Consider the following 18146-nt stretch of genomic DNA (forward strand, 5'->3'; position numbering starts at 1 on the left):
TACACAATGTTCTAATAATTTAAGGCTTGACACTATTCGGGAAGAATAATTGATTTGAGATTATTAATATTAGAACTAACAAAATAAAACTATGATTGAGTCGAATTAATTACAGGTAATTGAGAATTGAGCTACGGCGGCTAACTATCAGTATAAAGAAGAAGGATTGCAATATGATACGTGCAAGATTGTTATTTGTAACGACTCGTCCGGTTGTTTTGAGTATTGTAGCCACGTTTCCCTATTTATTACCTCTTCTATGTTCATTTGGGGTTATCTGACTTACCGGGGTGGTTGGTTTGGTTTCGGGTAAGTTTCGGAGTGAATTGGGACACTTAGTCCCAAAGTTGGAAGTTTAAGTTGAAAGAGTTGACTGGAGTTTGATTTGTGTGTAGACGAATCCGGAAGGGAGTTTTGATGGTTCCAATAGCTTCGTATGGTGATTTTGGATTGAGGTGTATGTCCGGATGTTGATTCGGAGGTCTATAGGTTGATTTGATATTTTTTTGCAAAAGTTGGAAAGTTGAAGGTTTGGAAGGTTGCGGAGTTTGACTGAGAGTTGACTTTGTAGATATCAGGTTTAGATTTTGATTCTGGGAGTTGGAATAAGTCTGTTGTGTCATTTGGGACTAGTGTGCAAAATGTGAGGTTATTCGGAGTTGTTTAGGCTTGTTCGGCGCAAGTTTTGAATTTGAAAATGTTCATTAGTTCATTAGGCTTGAATTGAAGTGCAATTCGTAGTTTTGATATTGTTTGGTGTGATTTGAGGCCTCGAGTTGGTTCGTGTTATGCTGTGGGATTAGTGGGTTTGAATGAGTTTCGGGCAATTTCTCCATGTTTTGGAACTGCTGGTTCTCAGTTCTGGTTTCCTTCTTCGCGATCGCGTAGGGTGTCCTTGACGGAAGGCGGGTTGTTAACCGCGTTCGCGAAGATTTGGGTGAAGTGGTCTCCACAATCGTGTTAAGGTTGACGCGTTCGTGTAGAAGGGAGTTTAGCTGGGGGGGGGGGGATTCAGGCTGTAAGCCTTCGCGATCGCGTAAGGCTTCCCGCGTTCGCTTAGTGGCAAGGTGGTCATGCATCGTGTTCGCGTAGGCCAATTCAGAGACAATGATGGTTTGTTCTTCGCGATCACGACGTAGGTCCCACAATCATGACATATAACACCTGTGCAGATTATATAATAATCTATTTCGAGGGTTTGGTTCATTTTAACATATTTTGAGTTGTAGAGCTCGATTTTGGGAGATTTTGGAGTAAATTTTTACGATTTGGATCGTGGTAATTATTATTGACTCGGATTTGTCCATTAGTCATGATCCCATCTTCATTTTTATCCTTTAATTGGTGATTGAATTGGAGAAATCGGGGATTTTAGTAAAAACTTTCCTAAAGTATAAAATGAGGATTTGAAGGTCGATTTGAGGTCAGAATTGGATGATTTTGGTATGGTTGGACTCGTAATTGAATGAGTATTCGAAATTTATGAGTTTGACCATGTTCCGGGGTGCAGGCCCGAGGTTTACTTTTTGAGTTTACCTTTTGTTTTCATTAAAGATTGAATCTTTATTATCCAGAATTGCTTCATGTGACTTTTATTTATAATATTAAGTCATTTTGTCTAGATTCGAGTCGTCCGGAGTTGGATTACATGGGAAGGGCTTATCAGTGGATTGATTTAGCTTGTTTGAGGTAAGTATCTTGTCTAACTTTGTGTCGGGAAACCACCCCTTAGGATTGTGTTTGATTGTACTATTTGAATCATGTGGAAGACGTGTACATGAGGTGACGAGTGTATACACGAGCTTTTATGTGCATATTTGACCGGTTTAGACTCTTAGGCTAATCATATGTATTTAATTGAAATTGTTATCATTTGTTCTACCTTTTGCTGTCAAGTTTATTCTTACCTGCTTTAACTGAAGTTGTCATTACATGTTCTAGTTTCCACTGTCGAGGTTGCTCTTACATGAATTTATTAGCACTTGTTGTTACATGCCTGTGAGCACCTAATTTTTTTACTATATTTGAATTTTTATCACCTTCTACTATGTAAATATTTTCAGAAATTTAATATATATTTTTTAGCTTTGTTATATTTTTTATTTATTTATATATAGGGTAAAATATTAATAATAATTTAAAAGGTCAATTATTACTATTAGTATTATTTTTATTTTTATTTTTATCTTTTTTTTAAAATAAAATAAATTAAAAAATCAAAAAAAAAAGTTTAAATATTTTTTTAAAAATTTTCGGATGGGAATAAAAAAATAAAAAAATTAGAAATATATAATTAAAAAAACTAAAAGTAAAAGTAGGTGGAAATTATTTAATAAAAAAGTAAAAGAAAGTGGAAAATTAAAAAATAAAATAAAAGTAAAAGAATGTAGAAATTTAAAAAACGAAAAGTAAAAGAAATTCGGAATTTAAAAAAAAAAAAAGTAAAGGTAGCTCAAAATTGTTTCTAAAAAAAAAAGGTAAAAGTAAGTGAAAATTAAAAAAAAAAAAAAGAAAAGTAAAATAAATGGAAAATAAAAAAAAAAGTAAAAAAAGTGGGAATTTAAATATAATAAAAGTAAAAATTAGGAAATTAAAAAATAAAAGTAAAGGAAAGTGGGAAATTATTATTTTTTAAATAAGAAAAATGGGAAGTGAAAATTCTTTTTAATTAAAAAATAAAAAAAATAAAAAATAAAAAATAAAAAAATCTGAAAAAATTCCGAAAGTTTTTCTATAAATAGAAGAGAAATGTGAGGAGAAAAAAAGGAGGAGAGAAAGAGGAAAAAATAGGAGAGGGATTTGAGAGAAATGTTTTTTGCTTCTTATACGCTAAGGGAATTTCTATTCGTGTCATTCTTTCTTCGTCTTTCTTTCGAAAAACTCCAGCCAAAACACCATCCAAAAACAGCCCTTAAACCTCCATAGAACAGCCCTTTTAATACCAAAAACTACCATCCAAACCTAGTCGAAACAATGAGATTTTTAGTTGAGGTCGCCGGCGAGTTTCGATGTTCTGTTTGAGGTCTTGCGTGCGGTCTGAATATGCTTAAGATTCAAAGCTGTAAAACTATAAAGTTTCAGATTCAACTTTTGAGGTCCACTTCTTATCTTGTTTTGATTAATGATATGAGTTGTTTCTTTTTCTTTTGGTTTTCATTTATATCTTGAATGAATGAAATTATTCTCTGTTAAGCATGCTGCCAAATTTTGAGCTTCTCCTTTGTATATTTATCTTAGTTCATTAGCATTTTCTCTTATAAAAGGGTTCATCCATGAATGGTTTAATGAAATTTGCTAATTGATAAGTGAGTTGTGATGTTCATAAGAAAAAGATAATTTCTTATTGGAATGGAAGCTCATGCAAGGTTATGTCTCTGTTTGGTTATTTATTCCTTCATGTGTTAATAAATGTGCTTTAGTAGTTCCATATTTATTTTAAATTAATTTGTCAATTGTTTAAAGTATAGAGTTAAGTTGTTAAACAAGTTTAACTATAATTATGTCACTCGTGAAGATCCAATTTTTGGTCCTAGACACATGGGCCGTTGAAGGAAGTGGGGTTGTGAGGTTACTATAAGCTAATGAAGAAAGTTATTTTATCTTTGGGTCAAAGCTTGAAATCTTCTAGGCCCATTAATCTCATACATCGGCCCCCTTTTATAGTCCTTGAATAATTAATTTAATCTATTTCATATTTTTCTACAATGAAATACTCTTATGGCTTTACAAATTCTCAAATTAGTTTAAGACAAATAATTCATGAACATCGTAGCTTGCTTTAGGCGCGATTAATAATAAATTATCATGACTATGGGTACGGCTCCCGTAGCATAGTCATGATATGTAAACCCCAATTCAAGTGTGCGTTTCACGCGACTTGACCATAACTTCAAATAATAATAAAAATAAACTTGTTGTAAATCGCGGGTGTGTTTCACATGGCGCGGTTTGCAATGTGTACCAAAACGACAAAATGTACGATATCGTAGCTTGTTCAAATAAATTTCATAAATACTAAAATTGGTTAAGCAAATAATTAAAAGTGGCCAAAAGGTAAAATGCACAATAGGTTTAAAACATATAATAAGTCAGATAATTAGGCCAAGTATTAATTGTTAAGAGACCGTGCTAAAACCACGGAACTTGGGAGTGCCTCACACCTTCTCTCGGGTTAACAGAATTCCTTACCCAGTCTTCTGTGTTCGCGGACCATAAATAGAGTCAATCTCCTCGATTTGGGATTTTAAAATAAACTGGTGACTTGGGACACCATAACAATTATTCCAAGTGGCGACTCTGAAAAATTAAATAAATAATTCCATTTCGAATAATGTCACTTTAATTGGAAAAACTCCCCCCATCCCTCGGGAAAAAAGAGGTGTGACAGCTTTAGCGACTCTGCTGGGGATCGAACGTGTAGTGCGAGTTGATGTCTGTCACTTTAATGCCATATGTTGTGGCATATGGGCACATGTAGTGCGAGTTGATTATTGTGTTGTGATATTGATATGCATGCGGTGGTATAAGGATAGGGGTTGATGTGCATACGATGAGATAAGGTGGGATTTATACGCGTGTTGCTAGTAAGGAAATTACTTGTAGCCACTCGGTGAGATAAGGGGGCTAAAGCGCGTGTTGCTTTTTCGGAAAAGAATATTTTTAAAAATATAAATGCAAGGCTCACACGACAATATAAGGAAGATTGTGATTTGTAAATTGTGAAATGTGGATAAGAGGTGTGGTGCATCGGTTGTGATTCTTGTTGTACATTCTATGTTAAAAAGGCTTGTTGATTGAACGATTATTATTACTCCTTCATTTGTTTTACATGTATTTTGATTGTATTTGATTACTTGTTGTTCTTACTATATGCTCATTCTTTGTTGTCCTTTATTGCTTTAATTTCCGTTGTTCGCCTTATATCATCGCAATGTTTTGTTGTCATTTATATCTTTGTTTTCCATTTAGATTATATTAATGTTTTGCACAGGATTCTATGTCTAATAGGTGTCTTGACCTGGCCTCGTCATTACTCTACGGAGGTTAGGCTTGATACTTATTGGGTACCATTATGGTGTACTCATGCTACGCTTCTGCACATTTTTGTGCAGATCCAGTACTTATGTTTGTGCCCGAGGCCAGTGAGTTAACTCGGATATCTCGGATACTTCAAGGTATACATGCTTGACGCTCCTAGGCCTCAGAGTCACCTTCTACTACTGTCTTTTTTACTGTTATGTTCACATCAAACAATATTGTATTTTGAGATTTCTAGTGTACTTCTTAGAGCTTATGACTCAATTTCACCGGTTTTGAAAATTTTGTGATTGATATTCAGTATTGATATTATCATGAGATTTATCAGTTTAATTTAATACTTCTTGTCATTGTTTCTGTTAAATTATCTTATGTGTTAGGCTTACCTAGTCTTAGAGACTAGGTGCCATCACGATATCCTAAGGTGGGAATTTAGGGCCATGGCAAGTTAGTATCAGAACTCTAGGTTCATAGGTGATACGAGTCATAGCATGTTTAGTAGAGTCTTTCATATCAGTACGAATACGTTTGTACTTATCTTCGAGAGGCTATGGATCTATTAGAAAAAATTATTCTTCTTTGATTCCTTATCGTGCGAATTTGTTGATTTTGAAATTTGAGTCTTTGTCTTTCTATTCTCTCATAGATGGTGAGGACACACACTGCTGGATTAGATGATTAGACACTCGCACCCCTGCTAGATCCGCGAGAGGCCGGGGCCGAGGTAGAGGCCGAGAAAAGGCGTGTGCTGCAGCTAGAGCACCTGCTCAAGCAGCGATTGAGGAGCCACCAGTAGCTCTGGTTGGGGGACAGGCACCCGAGGTGCCTGTTGTCACCCCTAGACTCTAGGAGACCCTAGAACACTTTTTGAGCATGTTCGGCACTTTAGCTCAGGTGGGATTGATCCTCGCTGCACCAGCTACATCTCAGGCTGGGGGAGGAGCTCAGACTCCCGCGGCCCACACTCCAGAGCAGCGGGTCCATGTCGATCATGTTCCGGGTGTCATGTCAGCACAACCTGTTATTCCGGTTCAGCTTGAGGTTAGGCCAGAAGCATTTGAGAAGGAGCAAAGGAGACTTGAGAGGTTCAATAAGTATGATTCTCCTACTTTCAATAGCACAATTACTGAGGATGCGCAAGGTTTTCTAGACAAGTGCCACTGTATTCTCTGCACCATAGGTATTGTGGAGGTGAGCGTAGTTTCCTTTAATACATTTCAACTGTCAGGAGTAGCATACAAGTGGTGTCAGGCTTACGAGGAGGGTAGACCAGTTGATGCAGCTCCACTCACTTGGGCTCAGTTTTCAGATATAGTTTTGAGAGAGTTTGTTCCCGAGACCCTCCGGGATGCATGGTCCACAGAGTTTGAGCAGCTGCACCAAGGGACTATGATAGTGTCAGAGTATGCCATCAGATTCAGTGAGTTGTTCCAACATGCACCTGATTTGGTTTCTACAGTTAGAGAGCGAGTCCGTAGATTTATCGAGGGGCTCAGTTATGGTCTTAGATTCAATATGGCTCGAGAGTTGGAGACGGATACTCTGTTTCAGCAGGTTGTAGAGATCGCTCGGAGGATGGAGGGTATGCGTGGCTGGGAGAGAGAGGGCAGGGAGGCCAAGAGGCCTCGAGGTTCTGGAGGATTTAGTGGTCCCACGCTGCAGTTTCAGCCAATCATGGCAGAGGGTATGTCATATGTGAGCCGCCCAGTCCATTCAACACTTTCAACTACTCGCAATGCTCTGGCTATTCCGAGGTATCAGGTTGCCCATTATACATAACTACTTTCAAGTGCACCTCCTGCACGGGGTGCCTTCAGTAGTCAGTCTAGTCGACCAGGACAGAGTCAGTTTCAGCAGCCACGCCCATCGAGAGCTTGATTCAAGTGTGGTGATACCAGGCATATGGTGAGAGACTGTCCTAGGATTAGTAGGGGTGCACCTCCACAGGCTCCATGGATTCCACTGGGTCCACAAGGTTCACAAACTATGGTTGCTGCTTCAGTTGCCTCCACCTGCACCTCCAGCTAGGGCTAGGGATCAGGTGGTTAGAGGTCGCCCTAGAGGGGAAGGTCAGGCTCATTTCTATGCTTTTATGGGTAGGACGGAGGTTGTTTCATCATAAAATTCTATTGTTGTAGACCGTGTTTAGTCGCTTTGGTGGTTATGAGACCAGAGTTGATTTATTGCTACTCAGTATGGTAGACTTTGACGTGATCTTGGGCATGGATTGGTTGCTATCTTAGGCTGTCACGCCAAGACCGTGACATTGGCTATGCCAGGTTTGTCGCAGTTGGAGTGGAGGGGTATATTGGATTTTATTCCTAGCAGGGTTGTGTCCTTTCTTAAGGCACAATGAATGGTTGAGAAAGGGTGTGAAGTATATCTAGCCTTTGTAAGGGATGTTAGTGTTGATACTCCTACTGTTGAGTCAGTTTCGGTAGTAAGGGATTTCCCAGATGTGTTCTCAACACACCTAGCGGGCATGTCGCCCGATAGGAATATCGATTTTGGTATTGACCTGGTGTCGGGCACTCAGTCCATTTCTATTCCACCATATCGTATGGCACCAGTAGAGTTGAAGAAATTAAAAGAACAGCTTGAGCAGTTTCTTGATAAGAATTTTATCCGACCAAGTGTCTCGCCTTGGGGTGGTCCAGTTCTATTAATGAAGAAGAAAGACGACTCTATAAGGATGTGTATTGATTATGGGTAGTTGAACAAAGTTACAATCAAGAACAAGTACCCACTATCACGCATTGATGACTTATTTGATCAGTTTCAGGGTGCTACAGTGTTTCTCGAAGATTGATTTGAGGTTAGATTATTATCAGCTGAAGATCTGGGATTCAGACATTCCGAAGATTGCTTTCAGGACTCGCTATGGCCACTATGAGTTTCTCGTGATATCATTTGGGATAACCAACGCCCCAATAACATTTATGCTCATGATGAATAGTGTGTTCCATCCATATCTTGATTCTTTCGTCATCGTGTTCATTGACGACATATTGGTGTATTCTCGCAATCGGGAGGATCATGAGCAACACTTGAGGATTGTGTTCCTGACCTTGAGAGAGAAGAAGTTATATGCAAAATTCTCCACGTCTAAGGGGATTAAGGTGGATTCGAAGAAGGTGAAGGCAGTTCAGAGTTGGCCCAGACCGTCTTCTGCTATAGAGATCCGGATTTTTCTAGGCTCGGCTAGTTATTATCTCCGTTTTGTAGAGGGGTTTTCATCCATCGCAGCTCCTTTGACCAGATTGACTCAGAAGGGTGCCCCATTCAGGTGGTCTGATGAGTGTGAGGAGAGATTTAGAAGCTCAAGATTGCCTTGACCAAAACTCCAGTTCTAGTATTGCCTTCAACATTGGGTTTATATACAGTGTATTGTGATGCTTCGCAGATTGGCATCAGATGTGTATTGATGCAGGAAGGTAGGGTGATTGCTTATGCTTCTCTTTCTTTTTTTTATTAGATTATATTAATATTTTGCACAGGGTTCTATGTCTAGTAGGTATCTTGATATAGCCACGTCACTACTCTACCGAGGTTAGGCTTGATACTTACTGGGTACCGTTTTGGTGTACTCATGCTATGCTTCTGCACATTTTTATGTAGATCCAGGTACTTCTGCCCGTGGACGCCTGTGAGTTGACTCGAATATCTCAGAGACTTCAAGGTACACCTGCTTGACGCTCGCAAGCCTCAGAGTTACCTTCTACTACTGCCTTTTCTACTGTTATCTTCACATTACACATTATTATATTTTGAGATTTCTAGTGTACTTCTTAGAGTTTATGACTCAGTTTCACCGATTTTGGAAATTTTGTGATTGATATTCAGTATTGATGTTATCATGAGATTTATCAATTTAATTTAATACTTCTAGTTGTTATTTCTATTAAATTCTCTTATGTGTTAGGCTTACCTAGTCCTAGAGACTAGGTTCCTTCACGACATCCTAAGGTGGGAATATGGGGTCGTGACACTACGTAGGATCTAACTCAGTTTAAATTTATTTTTAAGATTCTATTGATTCTAGTGATTTCAATAGGTGATTAGCTTAGAGCCTTCAAGATTCTTCTCTCGAATAAACCTAAATTTTATGAAATAAACTAATGTGAAGCACATTAAAAATAAGCAAGAAATTTGTTGATTGGAATGGTCTTAAGAGAAACTTCTCGCGTATATTTTCCTATCTCAATTCAAACGGTAACTCAAATAACTCTTTCGATTACTTCAAGAATCACCAAAATATTCTAAGGCAAACACTGTAATGATATTCAATAAGATGCTCCTCTTCCGATTAAAAAAGATAAAGAATAACTTCACAACTAAAACTAAAGCTCCTTCAACAAATTCAAGAAATTAAACAAGAGTTAAATCCACAAAACAACAATCAAAATACAATATTTGTCAAACACAAAAGTAAACTGCTTCATAAGTGTAGAGGAGTTCGTCATAGAGAAGTCTAAAGACATAAAATTCATTAAAATTATCGTTGTAATTCAAACTCTCGTATTGAACTGATCATTGGTTGAAAACCCAATAAATTCTTGTGTCTCTATGTCTTAGACACTCTCCAACGCTTCCTAGACCAGACTCGCCTTAAAAATGTGTCTATAGTGTATTTAACCGCTTAAGAGTAGTCCTGGACCGAAATACCCTTAATGAGCCGAAGTACAAAATCTGGCAGAAATTTGTACTACCAAGAGGCATGGCACGAGGCAATAGTGTATTTTTCCAGACCAATCAATCTATTTTTCTTCTCTCTCAAGTTTTGATGAATTTTTCCATTGATGCAACGCCTTGGGCGACATCTCAGGTCATTTTCCTCAGTTTCTCATTTTACTTTCAATTTTCGCATGCACAGCCGGTCCTTGAATCTCAAATGTGATTCCGGATGATTTTCTTGGGCTTCCACTCAGCCTTCGAAACTCCATATTGTCCATTTTAGCTCTAACAACACAATTTAGCTCAAAATTGTAACTTACACCACAAAATCACATAATGAATATAAATTCTTTACATTTTAGCTCAAACACAATTAAAGTGTAGTAAATAATAGAAGAAATACGGTCAATGACTCATGCTTCTAACCTACATCACACACACACACACACACACACATATATATATATATATATATATATATATATATATATATATATTGCTTAAATTGTTCTAGGTGCAAGTATATAATAGATTTTCCTTTCCTTAGCAATATTGTTTAAATTGTTCTAATTTGAAGAAGCTTCAGCCTCAAAGCACCAGAGGTACCAATTCATGCTTCTAAATAGAATTAATACCCTAAAACTCCCCTAAACTATTAACCTTTTTAGTTACATAGTTAAATAATTGTGCGTCCTTAAAATTTCTTGAACTATATTGCCTTCATATTAGAACCCCTTGTTGCAATCTTAGACGTTGTAACAACCCGACCGGTCATTTTGAACATTGATATTCTGTTTAGTGGTTTGAGGTCTTGAGTAGCTTTATATGATGTATTACCACTTACGTGTATGGTCGGTTTTGGTCTTCGAGTTGTTCGGAATTGATTTGGGAGAATGATTCTTAAATAGGAAGCTTTAAGTTGGAAGAACTGATCAAGTTTGCCTTTTGTGTATTTGACCTCGGATCGGTGTTATGACGGTACCATTAGGTCCGGATGGTGATTTTGGACTTGGGCGTATGCCTGCATTTGCATTTGGATGTATCTAGAAGGTTTCGACGTTATTTCTTCAAGCATAAATGGTACAACATGAAGTAAATGAACTCCAAATTCTATTCTGATTGAAGCATTAGATCCTATCGTAATTACGGAGTCATTATGAAGCCATTTAAAAAAGAATCGTCGAATTTGGACATCTTTTGAAGGAATTATTCCCATTTTAGTGTCGAAGAAGTTAGTTGTTGCTGGTGCTTCGCAGATGCGAAGTGGGCTCCGCATCTGCGACCCCGCAGGTGCGAAAATTTGTCTGCAAAAGTGGAAATGACAGCAAGAAAACTGCATGTGCGGCTTTTTGGGCGCAAAAGCGGAAATTCCTGTGTATAAAAAAATTAAACTGCGTTCATTTGGTATTTTGAGCATATCTTGAGTTCTAGAGCACTGATGGAGGTGGTTTTCGCGGCGTTCTTCTCGTCTTTTCATGGGGGTCAGTGTGTAACCTAAATTTTTGTATTTTAACATGATTACACTAGTTCATTTGTGAATTAATCTATGTTTTGATTGGAGAATTGTGGATTTTTATCAAACACTTTTCTAAAGAGAATAATTGGGTTTTGGACATAGATTCGTAGTCGGAATTAGATAAAATTAGTATGGTTGGACTCGTATTCGAATGGTTTATCGAAATTTGTAAGTTTTGTTGGGTTTCGGGGTGCGAGACCAGGTTGACTTTGAGTTTTTGATTAAAGATTCGACCTTTATCGTTTGAGTTTGTTTCCTTTGGCATTATTTGATGTATTTGAGTTGCTTTTGGCTAGTTTTGAGCCGTTCGGAGGTCGTTTTGAGTGGGATGACATTTCTAGGTTATCGGTTTGGCTTGCTTGAGGTAATTATCTTACCTAAACTTGATTGAGGCACTAGTTGCCGGAGTTATTTATGATAGCTACGTGCTATGGGTGTGCATATATGTGGGGTTTGAGCCCGTGTGCGAGCACCGAGGTATTTATCCATACTCAGAGTAGTGCTTAGGCTATGACATATCTTAGATTGATTGTTAAAGCTTTATGCTATGATGTTTCCCGTATTTGTAATTATGTTGTGAACTATTTGATCCATGTTTGAGGTTACATAGAGGCTAATCCCCTGAATGAACTTGATAATTGCTTTTTCGTGATTAAATTGTTGATTTGAGCTATGATAGCATACTTTGCACATCCATATACCTTAGCATGTCACCTAAACTAGTCCAGGATTCTGAAATTTGATGTTATTTGATCAAGTACATGTATTCTTGCATATCTACTTTATGTGTGATATGGCACGGACTGGTAGCATGTGACCATGCTGGGCATATTGTGATATTATGCCTGTAACTACGCCAGGCGGATTGTGATATTGAGCTTGGGACCACGCCGGGTAGATTGTGATTATTAGCATGTGAGCTGTCTGTGCGATTGTTATATCATTAGAACGTGAGTTGTCCGTGCGAATCCAAATATTGATATTATTGGCACATGAGTTATACGTGCAGCATGTGAGTTATGCGTGCAGCACATGAGCTATCCGTGCAGCATGTAGATATGGATCCACCCCCCTAGGGTCACCCTCTCATATTTCTCTCTTGATGTTGTACACGCATATTATGAGAAACCTATGAGTTTTTGGTTGATGTGAGTTCTAAGAGAGATGGTTCTGGTTTGGTTTGATTACTGAGATTATGATGTGGGCCTGCGAGCCATGATGTGAATTCTATTTGGATCGAGTTGTGCGTCGTAACAGATTGATATTTGGTTATTGCATTTCATCTTTACTTGCAATTTTCTTGGTTGTCACCTGATTTATTTGCATATCTTCCTTATATGCTGGATTGTTGACTGAGCAAAATACATTGAGAAAACTGAGAGCACCAATGTGGTTTTATCTGTGATTTCATGATTTGATCATATTTCTCTTATGCACTTGTTGGAATTATGAATTGTACATGTGATAGTGAGTATCATTTATAGTTCTTGCTTCTATTATCTCGTCGGGGTTAGTTATGATACTTATTGAGTACATGGGGTCGGTTGTACTCGTACTACACTTCTGCACCTTGCGTGCAGATTTTGGGGCTAATTCTGTTATGTATGGCGAGAGCTGGCATTGAGAATGTACCTGTCTTCCGGATATAGCTACCACTTGTCCTTGGTAGTGTTAGATTTGAATTCTGTTCATGTACATTCCAAATAGATGTTGTATTTATTTCACATCAGCTTTGTAAATCTAAGTCTTAGTGGCTCATGACTTGTACAACTAGTCCTTGAGTTTTTGTATAAAAGTTTAGTTAATTCATCATTGATTTCTTATTAATATTATTCAGATTGTGTTGACTGTTAGTTGGCTTACCTAGCGGGTTGAGATAGGTGCCATCACGGCTAGTTTGATTTTGGGTCGTGACAAGTTGGTATCATAGTTCTAGGTTTATAGGTTCTACGAATCATGAACACGTGTCTAATAGAGTCTTGCAGATCAGTATGATGACATCTATATCTATCTTCTAGAGGCTACATGGCATCTAGGATAAACTTTCTATCTTTCTTTCCTTATCGTGCAACATTGATTCAGCTTGAAGCGTATCTCTTTGAATTCCTTCCACTCACTCGTGTGTTATGTTCAGCTCCCGGTATCAGCTGTGCATCGACGACTTATGATTCCATGGATGAGGCACGAGATGTATTTTCTGTGTTTTGGTGATAGGTTAGTCTGTTGCATAGTGGTTGTAGCCATGAAAAGGCATAGAGAAATGCCAGTTTGAGGCTAAGCAGGTAGGTTATCTGTTGCGAGATGTTCTGAGGTTGTGTGATTCTTTTGATGATTCCGTGGAGAGTTTCTTTCTACTGGTGGGTTACATGTGTTATGATTTGAGTTTTGATCGCTTGAGGAAGTTGGCTTGTTTGTCACGAAGATGAATATGAGTTTAGCAAATGATTTGAAGTATTTTTATGATTAGTGCTACATGAGTTCATGAAGGATTTGGATGAATTACAGTACGGGATCATGGTAATTATGGAGTAAGGGTATTATGGGAGTCATTCGTGATAGATGTAATGTTCTAAGAAAAGGGAGTCACTCGGTTGCGTCAAAGTGGGGTTCCTTATTTGGGTGTTGGAGTACTAATGGAGCACATGTTGTTCAGCTCGTTTGGGGTGGTACATTAGAGATTTGAGATTTACATTTGGTTGGTGCCGAGACTTGCAGTATTTCTATATCATTAGTGATTCTATATTTCAATATCAAAGAGGTTAAAAAAACAACTTCAGAATTGCGGAAGGTCTCTTCAGAGTGGGCAGTTCGGTTGCGGTACTATCGGGTGCTAAGAGGGAATGTAGTGACTTATGGGCTTTAGGACAATATGGTTTCATGCTAAGATCTCTTGTGGTGAGCTTTGGGTTAAGGATCGTGGTGTACTAGCAAAGAGAAGTGTTAACTTGAAGGCAATTCGTAAGGAACTCAAAGGAATAGTACACCTTGATAGTAGATTGCATCAGCATGATAGTAGAAATGATCGGTTCTTTTGATGTGGTGAGTCTATACTAGTGTTTTGTGGAAATTCTCCTAGGTTTTACAATCTATGTAATTTGGTTGAGTTTGAGAGAATCAGTTCTAATGGCTTGGTTATGTGAAAAATGGGTTCTGAAGAGTTCTCGATGGTGTCGACCACGACTTGGGATGGATATTTTCTACAGACACGGGGAGTTTGTTGCGCGTTGTGATTTTTGCTTGGATGGGATCAAGTGGAAGGTTTCCAGCTAATTGAGTATATATTCTACTTGTGATGTAGAGTTGATAATGTGATTCTTGTGCTTTCATATGAAAGTATGGTAGAGGCGGTGCATCGTGTGAGATCGGGGTTTGCATGTACAAGTTTGTGGTTCAACTTCGAAGGAAAGCATGAGTTCTAGACAATATGGACGGTTTCTGATGTTTAGAAGAAAGCTGGCACTATCTGATATCACCTGAGAATGATGCGCATTTCAGAAGGGGCACTATGTTTTGATTTACGGATGCTTCATTGGTATTACGGTACTAGTCTAATTGATCGACTGTTGATGTTTATATTTTTCTATGTGGTACGGAAGAATTATAGAAGTATTTCTCGTGAGATGATTGTATATGAGGGCTGTGTTAGTCATTCAAGTGGTGGAGTTGGGATCAGATATTGGTGATTCATGTATTCTAGGGATTTGTTCCTTGGTTATGGAGGTAAAGGTATGTTAAGAAGTTGATGGCTGATTGTATATGTTATGGATAGGTTACTGTGGAATTTTTGGAGGTTATCTACCTATTTCGGGAGGATCAGAATTGTTTTGGAGGCCACCGGTAGGCCTAATGAGGATGTGCCTTCTACATCAGGTCAGATTTGTTACTCAACACAGCTATTGTTGGAGGGGTTAGAGTTGATCTTATTCGTATCTGGTATGTTCCATGTGTTACTCTTCTATGCTACGAGGGGTTATGAGACTGTTGACTATTTACACATATAATGCATTTTTGTTGGGCCTTGGGGAAAATTTGAACGAGATGGTTCTTGGGTTGTTGAAAGGTTGATTGCGCCTTGGTTATGGTCTTTCCTATTGGTGGTATATTGTGCTATCCATTTCTCCATGATTATGGTCATGCACTTTGTGTGTTTTTTGTTGATATGCATATGGTTGTTGATTGTGAGCATCATGGCTTAAAGTATTCCATGTGGACCGGTGTTTGGATGGGGTCATGTATCGCAGTGGAGTTATGTTGGGATATGATCCTTTCTGTTAATTTCGTGTTTTTTTGTTCTCCGTTGTGTGATGGGTTCATAGCATTGCGCTTTGTGGTGATGTATGTATATCTTTCGGGACGGTACTCTCATTAGATTCTCTTTCCATCGTTGTGTATATGCGAGTTGTTGCTTATTTGGTGCACGGATTGCACGGTATGGGGGTATAGATGGCATTGGCATGGCATATCGGTCGAGTATCTTGTACTGGATGACGTGGGGTTATTGGACCTGGAATGAGTGCTATCAAATCTGATTAAGGTATATTTGGAAGAATAACATCACTAGTCACCTTATAATTTGGGTTATGGTTCTTGTTGGGCGAGAGAGCTTCACGACTTGTTGATCTGATGAGTGGTTATGAGCTTTTACGTGTTTCTTTCATCATTGGTTGTGTACGAAGGTTTAGAACAAGATTTTATTCGATATGACGTTTGTTTCCGGTACCGGGTTTGTTATTGAGCAGTTATTGTGGTAGGAAGTTATTGCTATGAGTATTTGAGTTATGTAGTATATCATGTGATTATGTCTTGGAATATGGTTATGGATTGATACAGCTTGTTCAGATTTATACAGTGTATAGATGCAAAAATCGGGCCTCATGATGGATTCAAGATGTATAGATTTGGGTCTTAGGTTTGTGGACTAAAGTTGAAGTAAGGATTTTCAGTTAGGTTGTGTTGTTGGACTTATATGGATTGTGGTGAAGTGGTATCACCCATTATATGTGTGATGAGTTTATACAGTGATCTGATGGATTTGGAACGACTCTTGGCACGATCGAGGACGAACATATGTTTAAGTGGGGGAGAACGTAACGACCCGACCGATCCTTTTGAGCATTGGCATTCCGTTCGGTAGTTTGAGGTCTTGAGTAGCTTCATATGATGTATTACGACTTGCGTGTGTGGTCGATTTTGGTCTTCGTGTTGTTCAGAAATTGATTTGGGAGAATAATTCTTAAATAAGAAGCTTTAAGTTGGAAGAGTTGACCAAGTTTGACTTTTGTATATTTGACCTCGAATCAGAGTTTTGACGGTACCGTTAGGTCCAGATGGTGATATTGGAATTGGGCGTATGCCCAAAATTGAATCCGGAGGTCCCTAACTTGATTTGTCAAAAGCTAGTAACTTGAAGATTTAAAGATTTCCTAGGTTTGAACGTAGGTTGACTTTATGTCTATCAAGTTCGGATTTCAATTCCGAAACTTGATATAGGTTCATTTTGCTATTTGAAACTTATCTGCAAAATTTGGTGTAAAACGGAGTTGATGATAGGATTCAGACTCTCGGTTGTGAATTTGGAAGTTCTTGAGTTTCTTTGAAAACTTCATACATTTTAATGTCCGATTCATAAGTCTAGGTGTTATTATGGTAGCGAGTTCTTATGATGTTATTGCACTTATGTGCATGTTTGGTTTGGAGCCTGAGGGGCTCAGGTGAGTTTCGGATAGGCAACGGACCATTTGAACTTAGAAAATTGTTGGTTCAGCTATCTGTTGATATCTGGTGTTTTGTGCTTCGTGATCGCGAAGCTACGCTTGCAAAAATTGGGATGGGGGCGGATTCCTTCTACACGAACACAAGGGTGTGGTTGCGAACGCGAAGCAGTAGAGGGATTACCCTTCGCGAACGCGACCGTACTCATGCAAATGCGATGGGTTAATGGGTCTGGGGGCATGCTGGGGTATACTCTACGCGAACACGAGCCTAGGCTGGTGAACGCAAAGGCAAGGTGGGTGATGCCATCGCGAACGCGACGGCCAGGTGGGTGAGGCCATCACAAACGTGAAGCCCATTTGGGCCTCTATGCTTCGCGATCGCGTTAGGTGCTTCACAAACGCGAAGAACACCTGACGCCCAGTGATTTAAAGTTTTAAAATAGGGAGTCTTCTCATTTTTCACCATTTTCAAGTTTGAGCTCGGCCTAGAGGCAATTTTGAAGCAATTTTTCTTCCTAACTTCATAGGTTAGTACATTTTAACTTATTTCTTGCATTTTCATAAACACCCATTGATTTTTAACCTTTAATCTATGCTTTTTAATAGTATAAATTAGGGATTCAGGTAAAAATTGGAGATTTTGAGAAATTGAGATTTAGACCTCAAATTGAAGTCGAATTTTGAAACTAATGACATAACTGGGCTTGGGGGTAAATGGGTAATTTTATTTTAGTCCGAATCTCGGGTTTTGACCAAGCGGGTCCGGGGTTGACTTTTGTTGACCTTTTCCAAAATCATTAAAGATTGAATCTTTTTCACTCGTGGGTAGTTTCTAAAGCCTATTTGGAATTATTGAACTATATTTGGTTAGATTTAATTAGTTTGGAGGCTAATTCTAGAGGAAAAGTCGCGGTTGAGCATTGATTTGGTTGCGGAGTGAGGTAAGTGTTGTGTCTAACCTTGACTTGAGGGAATTAGAAATTCTTGAACTTTGTGTTATGTGAATTATATGGGGAAACGGTGTATATGCGAGGCGGTGAGTGTATATACATTGTCATGGGATCTAGCATGCGGGGAATAGATATTTATTTTCATGTTTTCATTTATTTCATGATTTATCTTACTTCATGCCTTAATTGTTACATGCCTTTATTTGACTTCTATTCCATAATTGTTACTTGTTATTTAATTATTCCTTTGCCTTA

Source organism: Nicotiana tomentosiformis, chromosome 12, assembly GCF_000390325.3.
Source record: "Nicotiana tomentosiformis chromosome 12, ASM39032v3, whole genome shotgun sequence".
NCBI classification, from domain to species: domain Eukaryota; kingdom Viridiplantae; phylum Streptophyta; class Magnoliopsida; order Solanales; family Solanaceae; genus Nicotiana; species Nicotiana tomentosiformis.